General features: G+C 42.0%; 1 long non-coding RNA gene and 1 pseudogene across 6 annotated transcripts; both read right to left on the bottom strand.

Annotated features, from left to right (window-relative positions):
* Nucleotides 1-2,406: 2,406 nt before the first annotated feature.
* LOC141020546 (uncharacterized) lies at nucleotides 2,407-10,421 on the bottom strand. Of its 6 annotated transcripts, none has more exons than XR_006667313.2 (8): nucleotides 9,418-10,421; nucleotides 9,295-9,357; nucleotides 3,581-9,203; nucleotides 3,362-3,510; nucleotides 3,103-3,279; nucleotides 2,901-3,026; nucleotides 2,610-2,806; nucleotides 2,407-2,537 (listed from the first exon to the last, which is right to left on the bottom strand). It is a non-coding gene; the product is annotated as an uncharacterized lncRNA (long non-coding RNA). The 6 variants fall into 6 exon arrangements; XR_006667311.2 differs by having other exon boundaries at nucleotides 9,295-9,587; nucleotides 9,690-10,421; XR_006667314.2 differs by having other exon boundaries at nucleotides 9,295-9,472; nucleotides 9,690-10,421.
* Nucleotides 10,422-12,223: 1,802 nt separating this feature from the next.
* Nucleotides 12,224-12,736, bottom strand: LOC141028059 (UDP-glucose 6-dehydrogenase 2-like; annotated as a pseudogene).
* Between the last annotated feature and the right edge of the window lie 3,922 nt (nucleotides 12,737-16,658).

Below are 16,658 nucleotides of genomic sequence, written 5' to 3'. Positions count from 1 at the left end.
TGTATCCCTTCTCCTTCCTTTATTGGCCCCCTCTTTCTTATTATATCTTTTTGATCCGACTCGATGATTCTCATAAACTCACGGTCATATATAAATTGGTAAAATTTACTCTACAGAAGCGAGGTGGGACTATGTAATACTCAGTGAACCCACCAAAATGGCAGAAAACAATTCTAGCTTAGTTGGTTACTGTCGTGGTGAAGTTAGGACATGTCACGAGTTCGAATCCCAGCCCCAACATTTTTCTTTCCCTATTTTATGTAGCCCTAGAGCAGGCCCAACAACTGCACAAGCCCAGAAGCAATGGAGAGGAGGTGGCCCATAGCAGCAAACACACATACGGGAAGTGTCCTGTATAAGCAATGGATTAATACCACCTTGCCAACCGTCGAAGCTTGAGACTGTACGGGAGTCGCGGAGATAGTAAAAGCTTATTACGACGGTGAACCCACAGAGTCAATCCGTACTTTATTATTACTAGTATAAAAATGCCCGTGCGTTGCACCGGGCGAAAAAAATTCAGAAAACCTGCTCTGCGTGTCATCAAGCACCATTTCTTATATCCAATCTTGATAAACATTGGTAATAAGGTTACACTTATTATCGCTTTTCGAAGCATCAATTGTGGATGTGAAGGAGCCACCCTATCTGATGGAAGAGTAGTAGTGCATGGAATAGTCTGTCAATCGGTTATATTTTTTATTTTCGGAAAAACAAATATATTATTATTTAAAAAATGAACATTTTTTAATATTTCTAATTTCTAATTGCAATGGGAATATTTTTGAACTCATGTAAAAATGGAACATTGTATTGGAATTTTCAGCTTTTTTTAAAGCATGAACATCTTTAAAACTGTGAATACTTTTTGAAAGCAAGAACAATTTGAAACACTCTTTATTTTAAAAAAGCACATGTTTGATGTCTGTGGTTTTAAAAAACGATTGTTGGTGTTCAGACCATGGAGTATAGAGTTGAAAAAGTCATAGTGATGTCCTTCGATGGTGCCTACTTCAGATTGGCGCTATCACTGGATGGAAGAGGAGTGGTGTATGTGTTTTTAGTGGGATCCCAAATAGGCCCGGGCATTGCAATGGAAGAAAATATATCACACAGAAGGTAAGATGTACCGATGTGGTAGAGATAAAGAAATTATAGAATTCTAGAGCACAAAAGTTCACCCACCAGCTTGTCTCCGTGGGCTTTATCCAGGGACCCTCATAACTTTGAAAGTTTTTTCTGGTTTAATATGGGCTCACACAAAAAATTAAGTTCACACTCATGTTGCGTATATACCCAATTCCTTTCAGTAGAAGTGTTCAAACAACAAGGCTTGCCATATTTTATGTACCGCCAAGGCTCCAGCTAAAAGAAAAAGACATATCAATATCGCAATGTAAATAAATACATAATTTGCGCAAGTGTATGGAAATCAAACATCAGATCAGCAAACACAATGCAATTATTTTTTAGAAGCATGCACAAAACGTATTGTATGAAAAACGTATTATATTCTCGGTGAACCGTTGTTCTTTTGTTCCATCATAATTTATCTTCACTGTATCTGCTCTATTTATCCTTTTTTGTTCAGAGCATTGCAGCATCCCCAAATCTCGGCGCCAATGCAATATCACATGTAAATTTCCTTTCTTTATAATTTAATGGGCCAATACGCAATGCAATATCTCCTCACATGTAAATTGTCTTTCTTTATAATTTAATACCCATGGCAGCCTTCAATTCCTTTCTTTAATAGACAAGGATCAATTCTTTCCTTTAATAGACCGCCATCAATTATTTCCTAAAATAGACACAGCCCTCAATTCCTTCCTTTTATGCCCACAATCCGGAAATTCATCTTTACTTTATTTTGTTCATATTCAGCCCTCAATTCCTTCCTTTAATAGACAACCATCAATTATTTCCTTCAATAGACAGCCCTCAATTCATCTCGCGGTCTCTTTTCTTATGCGTCTTGCTGGTTACATGACACTTGCTAACATATATAAACTGGTAGGATTCGGTCTAAAGGAACAATGTGGGATTATTTAACATCAAATATGGACGTCTAGTTGGTTGCTCGAGCCTTTCGTCACGACAGAAAGTCACGAGTTCGATACCGCCGGGCCTTTTGCGAGGGTGTTGATTAGGCCCAGCCGTGGCCCAATACGAAAATTTCCCTTCAAATGTTTCGCTCGGATCTACTCGTCGCATGTTCATTCAAATCTGAACCTTGGTTTTTTCAAAGTCGGGCCATAGTTCGCATGGCTAGCCAAGCCCGCTCACATGAAGGATACCCAGGTTCGAGTTCAGCGCCGAGCAATTATTTTTTCATCTCGTTTTACGGAACCTTTTTTTCTACTAACAAATTATAGATGGCGTAAAATCACAGGAAAAAGCGTATTGTGACGGTGAACCCGACAAAGTCAATCCGTGCTTTATTATTAGGTAGGGATAGACTAGCACAAATGCCCGTGCGTTGCAACAGGAGGATATCACAAACTCTAACCCAATATGCACGGCTCAAAAATCATTTCCTGTGCAACACAAAAAATTATTAGTATATTTTAAAAAATAACATAATTTTTATAAACAAAAATGATTTATACCTGTGTAATTGGGTAGGATAGTGTACGTCCGGTGAAATATTCCATAAATTTGACCGTAAATAAACCACAAGAAGAACTGTCTTCATAGTTTGTAATTGTTCTGTGATCTTTCATTCAGTAAGATCAACGTCTTTCCAATCGTCCTTAATCAGGTTTTGACTTTTAAGAATATCCAAATGAAATTGTACTCCTCGTAGCTAAAAAAGATTTGGTGTTCAGAAATGATAGACATTAACAAAATATGAATTTATATCATTTACATGTAGGATTGAAATTGGTGTTGTAACTAACCGTAATAGCAAGGTCCTCTCGGACAAACTTCCAGCACAATGAGTCCAGTACTTGAATCTCACGCTTTTTTGTATTCACGATAGCTAAATACCAATGCATGTTGCTGGCATTTATTGGAAGTTCTATCTGTAATAAAGATAATTAGGGAAAAAATAAAAATGCTTGAAACATAAAACATGAAAATTATGGATATGTATATTACCATGTCATACTCCATATATTTTTGGACAATATTTGTCATAAAGGCACTATCTTCTTGTATGCCAAGGTTACCATCCCGTCTTAATAGTGAGGTAACAAAAGGACTCTCAACATATACTTTATTGTCATTCTGGACATGAATTTAGTCCTTTAAACAACATATATATGCATAGATCACCTGAAATTAAGATTTCAAAAAGTACAATACTGATAAATATTAGTGCTTAGAAACTCTTTCCTGTTTTAGTAAGTGTACTTACACCATCATTTACCCACTCCTTTTCATCTAGCAGGCACATCAATTGATTTTGTAACACATAACTTCTATCTATCCGAACCAGCAATTCTTTACTCAAAGATGATTCTACTGCTATATGTGCACATAGATCATGGTCGGTCAATGCATAGTCTGCAAAAAACACAATAATTTAAGAATTTATTAAATACAAAAGTGTACAAATAATAAATCAAACAAATACCTTGTGGGAGATAATCATGTCTCATCAACTTTGATCTCTTTATTTGAATCTGGTTCCTTAATATCATGTAATGAGAAAACAGGAGATAATGTTGAGCTAGATGGTGATGGAGTAGATGGCAATGGATCATTATCTATCTGATCATCCGATTCCGGCACAATGGATTCAAAACATTCAGAAATTGGTGTAGATGCTGACATAGTTGGCGACATTGGCGATGGCTCCAGAACACCTGGTTCAGCAATTTTTGCTTTTTTTAAGGTCGATTATCCAAATCCTCTGCAATGTTCAGTTCAGTGATGTCATCTATTTTCTGCAGTTACAACACAAATAAAAGGTAAGCCTCAAACCGTTAGTTTGTTGGTAGAATATTTCAGATCCAGACCAATCACAAGTATTAAACATTCAACTTTTCTACCATGCTTGACCTGGCATGCTTGAGGGAAACAAAAATAGAAGTTTAACCTTACGTAAAGATACATTCAACTCTGCAGAAGACTTGCTAACTGCTGCTACAACCAATTGACTCATGCCCAAACACCTCTAATGTATAAACGTACAAACATGACTTGCTGCTACATATGGATTCTACTCACTGCTACATATGAATGCTTGTGAATTCTTCATGTTACAGCAAGCAACTGAAGGATATACAAAATCATGAAAAATCTTCGTTCTTCATGCAGATGAAGGTACATCATTAATTGTTCTCACAACACATCAACGCTTACTTCCAATGATTTAAAATGCATGTCACTTTTCTTTGTCATGCATATGAAAAAAAACTAAGGGAATAACGCTAGAAGACTACACACTTCAGAGAAGAAGATTCATAATATCACAGAACCACATGACGTGAGACGTTTATGAGCTCGGCTTCAGCAACATTCAGGCCTTCCTTGCCTGCCTCTTGCAAGGCTAGCAATAATTCACAAGGTTATTCTAACTTGTCTCCAAATCGAATTTTTTACAAATCTGCACAATCAAGCAAAAATTGGGTATATAGTGCGGATCTGGGAGCAAGCACCTGGTACTTGGGGACTTCGAGACGGGGCATCTATATTACTGAAAGTACAGTACAGTATATATAGTTTCAGTTTTGCTAAGCTAATAGATGAGTAAGCAACTGGATTTCATTAATACCACTATAAGTGAAGAATAACCAAGTAGATTTCAGTACGCAATTGGATTTCATTAGTACTATATGAGTAAGGACAAAGAAAGTAGTTGTCTCCCTCTGGAAGAGAAACTCTTAAGGAACAAAACTCCAAATAATACACCCAAACTCTGGTTACTCTGATAATATATCTTGGGCACTGTAATTTATGCTTACTTAGGATAGTATATAATTAGCACTATCAATACACTAACAGTCCATAGTTGTTTGCCTACAGTACCAGTGTAGTTGTTTGCCTACAGTACCAGTGTACATGGTTATGGCCTGCATCCCATTGATTTTAGCCTGGCTAAATTACAGATTTATTTGAGTAATAAAAATAAGAGCACACAAAGGAATAACAAATTCACTTAAATTTGTTAGTCAAGTCAAAACCTGCGGGAACCTGATTTTTTTCAGTTACAGATATATTTAGGTGCATAAGAGATACTAAAACTGTGAATTGTGTAGGGTAATCTGTCTTACGAATCACCCGGGGAAAAAAGTCTTAAGATTACTTGCCAACAGAAGAAATAACCCTTGTGGCTATGTCCTACATCATAATTCACATCACAAGAAAAGATGGACCAGGCCGTTCCCCTCAGAAACTCTAAACTGACTTGCATGTAGCACTCACAGAGACTACTAAATCAGTCTATAAATTTGAGCTTACAAAACTTTGCTGCTGTACTAACCATCCTCCATCAGTTTTCTCATGCTTTATAAATTAAGTAAAGTACTGTCCCTTATTTCAGTCAGGCTACAGAGCAGAATCGGAGACAAGAGACAGGGGACAAACAGGGGATTCCATCCAGTGAATATGAAGGCGATACATTACCTCTGGTCTAGCTGAGGCAGGCGAAATTGGGCGGTTGGACAGATGGTCTTGTTCCTTCGGCGAACTCGGCACTTCCTCCTCCGGCGAACTCGACGGCGACATTGTACGTTGCGTCAAAAAAAGCAATTTGGACGGGCTTTGATGGAGCTTATGGTCCAAGGACGCAATCTGATGGAGATTTCGGCCGAGGACCACTCCTTCTTATAGCAAACAACTCAAATCCGGGTCGGGCACTCCATTGCTTGGTGTTGGAGAAGGACACGACCTCCTATTGTCCATCCAAATCACGGCATGGGAATAGCTCGTCCGAGATTGAGAAGGATACGGAGGAGGCCGGAGAGGATTGGTGGCGGCGGACAGATCACAGCAAAGCGCGCCCGCGGCCGGCGTACCCACCAGAAAATGTTCCCCCTTCTATCCTCCGTCAAGCACAGCAAGGATGGCCGTCCGGCGACAAGGGCACCGCCCATGAACCTCTCCTGCTCCACCGCCCATGAACTCTCCTGCTCCGCTGGCATCTCCCCTGAACCTCTCTTGCTCTGCCCGCCGCGCCGCACCTGAACCTCTGCTGCTCCGCCCGCCACGCCGTGCTTGAACATCTTCTCGGCCATCTTCTCCTGCTCCGTTGCACCGCCCCTTTTGTCGCAGCTCCGCATGAACCTCTCCCGCTCCGCCCGCCGCGCCGCGCCTGAACATCTTCTCCTGCTTCGTCGCGCCACCCCTTCTGCCGCAGCTCCGCCCAGCTCCGCCCGCACCTGACCTTCACTTGTCCGCTGAGCGTTTGGATAAAACGTACCTTTTTTTAACGAAACGTTATTAGTAAAATAAGGACTACGGGTTGTATTACGGAAAAACACAGGGGTGTTTTAGCAAAAGTATGACGACGGTGAGCGGACGGGCATAATAGAGAGACGGGCCAAGGCCCAACTGGATCGCAGCCCAGCTAAGCGAAACGTAGCGGTCAATCGAGTCAATAATATTGTGAGGAGACAAAATTTAGTACCACCTCGAATATGTTTTAAATTCAAACTGAAAGCGTAAAATCACGGGAAGAAGCGTATTGTGACGGTGAACCCGACAAAGTCAATCCGTGCTTTATTATTAGGGAAAGACTAGTACAAATGCCCGTGCATTGCACCGGGCAAACAAAGAGACACAAACAGCTTCATATTCCACTGTGCACCATTTTATATATCCAATTTTAATAAACTTCGATGATAAGGTAAAACTGATTATTGCTTTTTGTAGAATCAAGTTTGGACGTGAAAAAGCCAACTTAGGGTTCTTCATTAGATGGAAGAGCAGTTTTGCATGGAGTAGTTTGTCAATCGTTTTTTTTTTTTTTTGGCTTTTCAGGAAACCATGAAAATTTGCTTATTTTTAATAGAAGTTAGGTTTACATAAAAATTGGAACACTTCTTTAAGAATCTTAAACGTTTATGAAAATTAAAACATTTCTCTAAAGCACATTTTTAACAGATGTTTTTTCTTTAAAAAATGCTTGATTTTTATACATTTCTAAATGATTTTTTTAGTAAAAGTGGAACTTTTTGGGGGAACTTTTTATGATTTAAAAAAAGTGCAAACATATATTTTTGAAACAAAAATAGTGTGAACATGTGTAAAACTGTGATCATTTTTAAACTAATTTCTTCAGTAAACAAATTAAACCAGCCACATGCAAGGTCTGGTCCTGAGCTCTACATATAGTTATAAATCGAAAGAGTTGATCTTAAGATTACTAAGTAAAACCAAGTATCACAGTAAGAAGAAGATCCAAATGTGTAATTGGAATGTATCAAGTCCTGAAGAATCATCTTAGGTGTTTTACAGTTAGTGGGCGGACACATGACCACCGGTACAACACTACCCATTTTCCGATCAATTGTTTCGTCCAAGCACCATCAGCTGCTCATTACGGAGAGTCGAAGAGCATTGAAGCAAAGCGGCAATAAGCTAACTCTTCGGCTGATCTCCAGCAACAGAGGCGGCAAGGTCAAGCCTGACAAACATGTCCTTCAGAGTGTATGACGTGTGTTGTTCCTGTGTGACGGCACGCAAAAGAGTTCCCGCCCATCTCGCCGCTGGTGTCGTACATAGGGTGGCGGGAGGGCATCACGGCGAGCCACCGTGGTGGTCGATGGCGACCTGGTTGCTGAGACACCAAAGTGCGTGTCAATTGTTAACGACGCCAAAGTGTCTGTCAATAAAATTTACTGGAAATACCAGTCTATATAGCTCAACATCGGGAGATGCAGGACCTCATCATATATTGGGTCTTTCACATAATCAAATACATGGTCAGAGTGTTCCTGATATTGATGGTTTTTGAAATCTGTTTCTGCAATTCTATAAGTTAGCCATGAACAAGGTTTGATATTCTATAAGTTAGCCATGAACCAGGTTTGCTATTCTATAAGTTAGCCATGAACAAGGTTTACACCATCTGTGAAATGACAGTAATTCTGGAAAATAAAATAATAAGAGCACCACTACAGCTAGTAAGAAAATCATGACATGATATAGACGGAAAGAATCCTTAGTACAGCTGCAATTAAAGGGTTTGCTTTCAGTCAAGGAATATAGCATGACGTCAATAGCAAAACATGATGATATTTGTGGAAATAAAATAACAAGAGCACTGCAACTGCTAGTAAAAGCAAATATTATCCAACATGATAATTTCAACCAGCACATCAGTTGATTTTTTAAGACGGAACTTTTATTTATCTTCACAAGTAATAGTTTTTCCAAAGATGATTCTACTGCTATCTGGGCACATAGATCATGGTCAGTCAATGCATAATGTGCAAAAAGTCAAATAAGTTACGAAAACATTGAATACAGAAGTACACATGATAAATCAAAAAATTACCTTGTGGGAGATAAACAATATACAATTCTTCCAGAGCATCATGTAAACATAGAACTCTAGGCCAAATTAACGCAAGCAAGAGATGCTTTCTATGAATTAGCATTGTGCTCGGGTCCTGTGGATGCTATATCATTAGAGAATAAAAACTCAAACAAATATAAACCTTGTTTCGTGGTTGATATGATCAACACCACAACAATAATGTACGGCACATAATTAGAAGTTTAAAAACATATCGAAATATATTACTTCATGGGAATCGTTTGGGTAAGATTTTGGGGAGAAATACCTTATAAAAATACAAAGATATGTTTTAGTTCTAATGAAAGGGAACAGTCACCCTACCGCTTAGTTTGTGCAATGGATGTAAAAAATTAGTAAGCAGCAAAATCCTTGAAAATACTCTTCCAATGGATCGGCATGCGTAAAGCATACATATATTACAGCGTTGTCAGCAAATTGAGAAATATTGGGCATCGCAATTCCTATGAGCAGAATTGGAGTTTCTGGAAAAGAGATTTCTGAAATATTGAAGATGCATCTTTGCCAGAATGACTAATCAACATGTTTATAAAATAGATTGAACAGCAACATAGTGGAAGTAAACCAAACCTTCTTATACTAACTATGTCAAGTTTCAGTGTTACATGAACACAACACAACTACGGCGACTCTGTATTGTCTGTCAGGCGGTCAGAGACCACCCAATACAGCCTCGTTCCTAAAGTACGCCAATGGAATTGATTAAATTAACCTGTAAAAAAAAATAATCAGTACCTATGAGCATTAGAATATACTAAGTCATTACTACATGGAGCTGGAGCTGTAGTTTTTTAGATATGTACGTAAGTTAGTAGCTGATGTAATTCTAGCAGCACCTCAGTTGTCGCTGAGCTCCTCTGTACAACCTGAAACAAAGGAAATAAACTACAGGATGGAGGCTATAGAACATACACTTGATGGAATACCTCAAATTAAACTTTTGGATTATGTTGCATAGAAACATCTCTTTCCGATGCTTTCCTGGAACAGAAAGAAGAACAAACGATTATGATCGAGCAATTTGTTCCCTGATCCAGAAAGGAAAATAAGATAAGCATGCCAGCCACGAAGTCTACGATGGAAGTTGTGAGCGCTTCTTGTGAAGTGAGCAGGTTTGCATCAACAAGAGAAATAAGAGGAACCAGGTCAGTAATCTTAAATAGGGTGACAGTGGACAAGAAGAAATCGATCATCTCACCTTGACGGCTTCATCCAGCATGGTGAAGATTGGTAGCAACTGCCTACGCAGCACTACTGCGCCACCAATGCGAACCGATCCTATTATGATCTAAATACAGTCGTTGCCCTGTACCTTCTTTAACCAAACAAAATCCAGTCGTTGGCTCTGCACCTTCTTTCGTTGTTGCATGCCGTACCTCATCCTCTTCCTCGCATCCCGCAGCGGTGAGATCCGGAACTTATGGATGCAACGCTAGGAGCCGGTGTTGGCCAGATCCCGACGGCGGCGAGCCGAGGCTGCCTACGGGCGCCAGGAGGGAAGCCGTCCCCTGTTGCCTGTAGAAGATGAGGCAAGCTTTGGGGGCTGGGGCATTCAAGTCCCCGTCGATGGCCGCCAAGAGCCATGGGTGTCCTCCGCTCGTATCCGGCTGGAGCTCCTCCCTTCCTCTGCTTCGACGGCCAATCTTGGCTGAGGCTCTCGTTTGCCGCCGCCCGGCTTGGCGAGCTGCTGCCTAGGTCGCAGCACCGCTCCTACTTTCTCCCTTCTCCCCGAGCACAGTGGCCGGGCGTCGCGCGAGATGCAGCCGATCCTGCCGATCTCGTCCGGATTCGGCGACGGCGGGGAGAGGACGAGCACCGGGGATAAGAAGATGTGGGCGCGGCGGCGGCGGCAGAGGAACCCTCGTCTTCTCGTGCGGGGCAACAATCGTATGAAACGTTTTTTTTTCACTTACGGTCCAGCTACGGTGGACTGCGGGTTGATTCCTATAAAGTAGACAAAATTTAGTACCACCTCGAATATGTTTTAAATTGAAATTGAAAGCGAAAAATCACGGGAAGAAGCGTATTGTGACGGTGAACCCGACAAAGTCAATCCGTGCTTTATTATTAAGGAAAGACTAGGAAAATTGCCCGTGCGTTGCAACGGAAGAAATCGATGGGATGCATAACCGGCTACGTGATAGGGTTAAGTGCTTTTATGGGAGGACTTTACCTAAAAATCAGAGATCACAGTTGATAAGGAGGAGCCGGGGGAGGCCAATGGCATGGTTACCAGCGGTGGCAATAGAGCAGTTGAGCTAGTCATCAATCCACGCAACTGCATGAGCTAGAATTTTTCATGACTATTATTTTTGTACTGAGTGAATTTATATTTATCATAGTCAGGATTAATAAAGCTCGAGAAAATCTGACATTAAAAGAAAGTAACTTATTCTTTTAGTATGTACGCACTTCATGCCAACCCAATAATTTAGATGCAAGAATGCGTTGAAGGGACATGAAACTGTGCTCCAAGTAGGTCATGTGATCTCCAAAGAGATTGACGTCCTATATGAAAAATGAAAACATGAACATTGTATTATTTTTTATGGCTAGTCATTTTCAAAGAAACCATGATAGAGAAGCTGCATAGCAGATTACTTGGTGGCATTAGGATAAAGAAATATAGTACATTATATGGCTCAATTAGAATGTAGATTGCTTAATATTGATCGCCGACCACTAATTTAGAAAGTGCATAGAGCTGCCGAAATGATAATTAGAATGTTGAATGCTTAATATTGACCGTCAACGATTAACTCAAGAAGAGCCTTATTTGAGAGCAGCTAACAAATTAGTAGGAGTATATGTTCGACCAGTTGCAACTACATTATTGCAGAGATCTGCAAGAATACTAAAATGACTCGCAAACTACTTATGACATGAAGCATCCGTGGGAGAGAAGAAAAACTGATTTAATGAATTGAAGACGGTAAATCTTTAATAAGATATGTGGCACAACATATACAAAATCGCAGACTGGTCAAGGGATCCAACTTTAGAGATTGATAACTGAAATTAAACGCATCTTTTTTTTGTGGGGTGAAATTAAACGCATCTCATTTAACAGTTTCAGGTCATCTAACTCTCACAATGAAAAGCCATAAATACAGTAATTAATTTACAGCAAGACATATTATACAGATATTGTCTTCCAAAAATTCTAGCCTAGTTACGTTTCTTCTTTGCTTGAACAAAACATCATAAAAAATGCTAAAACATATATATTCTTTAAAATTCAGTAATCCATGTCACACAACCCGAAGAGAGAAGAACATAACTGCTAGTCGGAGGTCATCAACTAACATGTTTAGTGTTTCACTTAGTTAACTTTTGAACACTTGTATCCTTGTAATTTGGAACTAATCCAGCAGAGAATAGGAAGTAAAAGTATGTCCTCTCTCATGAAACATAGCTGTACAAATCTAAAATTTAACTAATAGAATAAGAATGCACTAAGCTCGCATGAAACATATTAGTGCAAGTACTACCTCGTTGATCTGCCCCCTGCTTTTGCTTAGGCCCTCTCCTCCGTACTAATAACTCCTTTGGATGCTTCTGTCTTGTCTGCTTGACGGGGGAAACAGAAAAGTTCTACAGATAAGTCCTCCTATCTATGAGATTTTCGATTTTTATAACATAAGACTTCTCTTAAAATTCATCGATGCTTTTTGTTGTTATTAATTAGTAAGAAGAACGCTCGTCGACGCGCGGCTATCAGTGTGCATCGCCTCAGGCGACGGCTGGCATGACCTTGAGCCACTGGGCTTGGTCAAGCGGCTTGCCAATTGCATAGATGATGAATCCTGCGACGGCGAAGACGAAAGCCGGCTTCTGCATCACGTTGTACATGCGCCAGCAGTCGAGGCTCCTGAACTCATCCCACTCGGTCAGGATGCAGACGGCGTGCGCATCGCAGACGGCCTCGTACGTGTCCAACGTGACGGTGACGGGCTGCCCGGCGGGCTCGCCCACGGCCCACCGGCTGCAGGTGGCGAGGGTGCGCGTGGTCCCAGTCAAACTTGTTCATGGCTAGGTCACGCCTCACCTGTGGGTCGTAGATGCTAACGACGGCCTTGTCGCCAAGCAGACCTAGGCACATGTCGATGACCGGTGTCTCGCGGGTGTCACCGGTATCCTTCTTGAAGGCGAACCTAGCATGGCCACCTTCTTCACGGCGACGGTGTTGAACATGGAGGAGACGACGCGGTAGATGAAGCGGCTCTTGCAGTCGTTGATGCCGATGACCTGCGGCCTGCCTCCATGGACGTCCTTGAGGACCTTCACGGCGGTGCCCTCAGCGAGGAACCTCCCGATTGGACAGGATTTGGTTCAGGACGCCATGGCCGTTGTGGGTAGTGAGGATCTTCTCGATGGCTTTGGCGGTCTTGACGGTGACGGGCACGGTGAACTTCTCGACCATGATCTTGTTGGAGTGGGATATGTCGACGATCATGCGTGCGCTCACCTAGTAGGTCAGGATCGGCGCGCGGCCTTGCCGGTGCCGAGGCCGCGGCTCTTGGTGGGGGGTGTTGACGGAGACGGAGACGAAGTCCGCCTCGCCGACGTCGGTGCTGAAGAAGAGGTTGCGGCTGCGGCCGCGGCACTGCTTGGCGACGTCGTCAAGGCCGGTCTCGTAGATGGGGAGCCGGTCGCTATTGCAGCCGGCGATCCGTGCCTTGGAGATGTGTATTAAACTGATATTTATGAGAGAAATTAGAGGAGACGTGGGATGAAGAGTTGGACTACAACTAAGAGTCCACGTTGAGAGGGGAGTTTAACATACCGAGAAAGACCAAGATGAACAGACGGAACAAAAAAAACTGGACACAACACACAAACGTTATTTATTTGAGTGTGGGTTGATTCCTAAGAATTACAGGGACTTTTCTGCAAAAAGGACGCGACGGTGAACCCGACAAAGTCAATCCGTATATAACAGGCACCACCAGAGCACCTACACCCACCCCCTCCGGCCATCGAACCAGAACTCTATTTGTTCAGGTTTCGAAATTTTGTTCGAATTTTCGATATTTATTGACGATTTATATAACAGGCACCACCAGAGCACCTACACCCACCCCCTCCGGCCATCGAACCAGAACTCTATTTGTTCAGGTTTCGAAATTTTGTTCGAATTTTCGATATTTATTGACGATTTTAAAAACGTATTCATATTCAAATATTTTAAGGAAAATCGTCCACACTTGTTTCCAAGAATTGTTGAAAATATTTAAGAAAAATAAATAGACCTGTCGCTAAACTACTTTAACTGGGGCGCTGCAATTTGAGCATAATCAACAGCTAGCTCATGTGGTTGGCGTCCCTGCTACCTAGCGTGAGGTTGCGAGATCGAACCCATCATGTGTGGTTTTGTTTTTCGTGCTATTTTTACGTTCTTGTTTCCTGGTTATGGGCTGGCCCGATTACGTACGCGAGGTTTCAGCCAAAGCTCGACTGGGCCGCCGATTACCTACACGAGGTTTCATCCAAAGCTCGACTGTTAGAACTCTCGGGGAATAGTACCACCTTGGATTTTGATTTTGTCTACACGAATTGTAAAAGCGTATTACGACATAAGAAGAAAGCGTATTGTGACGGTGAACCCGACAAAGTCAATCCGTGCTTTATTATTAAAAAAATAGCACAAATGCCCGTGCGTTGCAATGGGAGAAAATAAATACCATACATATCTAATTCAATAAGCCATGACATATTCGGCATTATCTAGTAATGGTGTCATACCACCCAAATCTTCCCCATTTGCCCGGAAGTATAGTCCGATCACTGTCCAGAGAAAAGAGAGAGGAAAAAAACAAACCGGATCCTCACTTTGTCCTCATATGACCGGACAGTCGCAAATGGGCATGTCCACATCAAATATAAGGAGAATATGAGGATGTCCGTGTATGTCTGAGAAGCCATTCACGTAGGATATAGTCCACACCGGATTATCTTTTCTCTTTGTTTACCCTCTCTCCATCTACAATTCAAAAACAAAGTAAGAAACATGGTTGCATGCATGTACAAATAGAGACTCAATATAAAGACGTGTACGCAGCCGTTTGAGATCGAAATTAGACAATCTAGAGCTAACCACGATAAATAAAAGAATTTAAAAATATATGCTCACTCGGTGGGGTCCAGTTGACGCCACGTACAGTCACGTGTAGTTCAAGCGAGCAACCACGTTCTATTTATCTATCGCCCTATCAAGCGGCTGCCACTTCAAAGCTTATCCCCTCATAGCGATGTGAGCCGGTGCTGCGAGATGCATTGCGTACCTGCGAGCCTCGGCGCTGCAAGGTATGTACCTGGGAGCCCGAGCTCGTGCGTCCGAGCACCCCCAACCCCGCCGCCAGCTCATCTCACCGGAGAAGCAACACCAGCGGCGCCGCCCCGGTGCCTTCCCTCTCTCCTGCATGGCTTGCCGCCTCCTGTTCCTTCGTCAGGGAAGGACGCGTTCGCGCCTGGATGCCCAGACACCAGCTCATCTCGCCAGAGGGAGCACCAGCGCCGCCGCCCTCTGTGCCTTCCTTTTCTCTCCCACCCCCCGCATGGCCCGCCGCCTCGTGTTATCCGGCAGGAATGACGCGGTCGCGCCCGAGCTCCTAGCCGCTAGCTCGTCTCGAGGGAGTCCGGCGCGTCGCCGGAGGAGCACCAGCGCCGCCGCCCTTGGTGCCTTCCTTTACTCTCCCACCCCCCGCATGGCCCGCCGCGGTCGAGCAAGCAGGTCAGCCCGATGACTTGTAAATCATGGTCAGTTGCTTGGGCTTCTTCGCTTCATTCGCTTCCTTTGCGCTGGGTTAATTCTTCTTTGCTTCCTTCTCTTCGGTACCCTTGTTGATCCGGTTTTGCCTGGGCTGAGTTTGGTGGGCTGAGGCCAGATGATGATACATAGCAAAAAGAATATGTGCATTACCAAGGATAATTATTTTTGTATAGATATATGGAGGAGCGTGTGTAAATAAATCAGTACCACCTTAGATAGTTAAAAAAAAACTAATATGGGTTAGTAGATCAAAAAATCGGAGAAATGCACCTTACTTTATTAGTAGGCTGACAAAAAAGACCCGTGTATTGAAAACGGAGAATATCACACACCCTAGCCCTGATAATATTACATTTCTGTCATAAGTATCTCTTCTTTCATTTCCTTCAATCCACACTGCAGCTACCTCCGAATTGATTGGCTCGTTGTATGTTCTTTGGTCCAATCTCTGGTCAAGGTTCAAGATCAGTCTGTAGTCCTCAAGGTTTTGGGCTTGTCCCAAACTCCTAAACTGCTGAGAGTACGGGTTACCGTGTAGTATGTCTGTTATTATTGCCATCACATGCTTGTCTTGCTCGTACATTTCCTCACGGCAACAGCGGTATCGATGCTCTAAGCTTGGATCATCGTCGTAGAAGTATAGTTCTAGATGCTTTGGATCTGAGTGACTATTACCAAATGAGTGTATGTTGTGATATATTTGACCATGTGCTCGAAAGGTGTAAATACCGGCCGTTCGCATGTCTGTTGTATCTCTGTCGAGCTGGCAGTATAGTGTAGTAAATGAGAAGTGCCCATTGAAAAATCTTATATTTTGCCGAAAATGTCTTGCTCAGAGTCGTTGCTTGTCCAAAGCCTCATAAGTTCCGGTGGTGTATTTGGATTGGCTAGACTTATCTGTCCTTTTTTGCAGCATAATCCCGGACTTTCATACTTGAATTTGGTTGCATGGCAGAAATCGCAATCTTCTTCTTTTTCGAGCATGTTTGTGCTTGTTGGTATGTTGCTGTAGATGAGATCATATGGATCAGGGTTGAGGTCTTCCTCGCCTTCTATGATTTCAATTTCCACTTCTCTGTCCCACTCTGATTTGATATACAACATATTTAATTTGGTAAGTAGTATTGTAATGTTGCAAATTTATTTTAATTGTATTAAGCATACCTTCACCGGTGAACATGTATTCATCTTCGTCTGTGTCTTCTTCAAATATGACTCCATCATTACCTGTGTTTTGCATATATATATATATATATATTATTTTTATTGCGTAAGAACATATATGAAATTGATAGCCTTACCATGATCCTCGTTGTAGATTGATCTTGTTGCAGCATCTATTTCCTTAATGGTTGCTTCTTGCTCATATATGATTCCATCATTATCTGTGTAATA

This window comes from Aegilops tauschii, chromosome 7, assembly GCF_002575655.3.
Source record: "Aegilops tauschii subsp. strangulata cultivar AL8/78 chromosome 7, Aet v6.0, whole genome shotgun sequence".
NCBI lineage: Eukaryota > Viridiplantae > Streptophyta > Magnoliopsida > Poales > Poaceae > Aegilops > Aegilops tauschii.
This window is presented reverse-complemented; position numbering and strand designations above follow the sequence as displayed.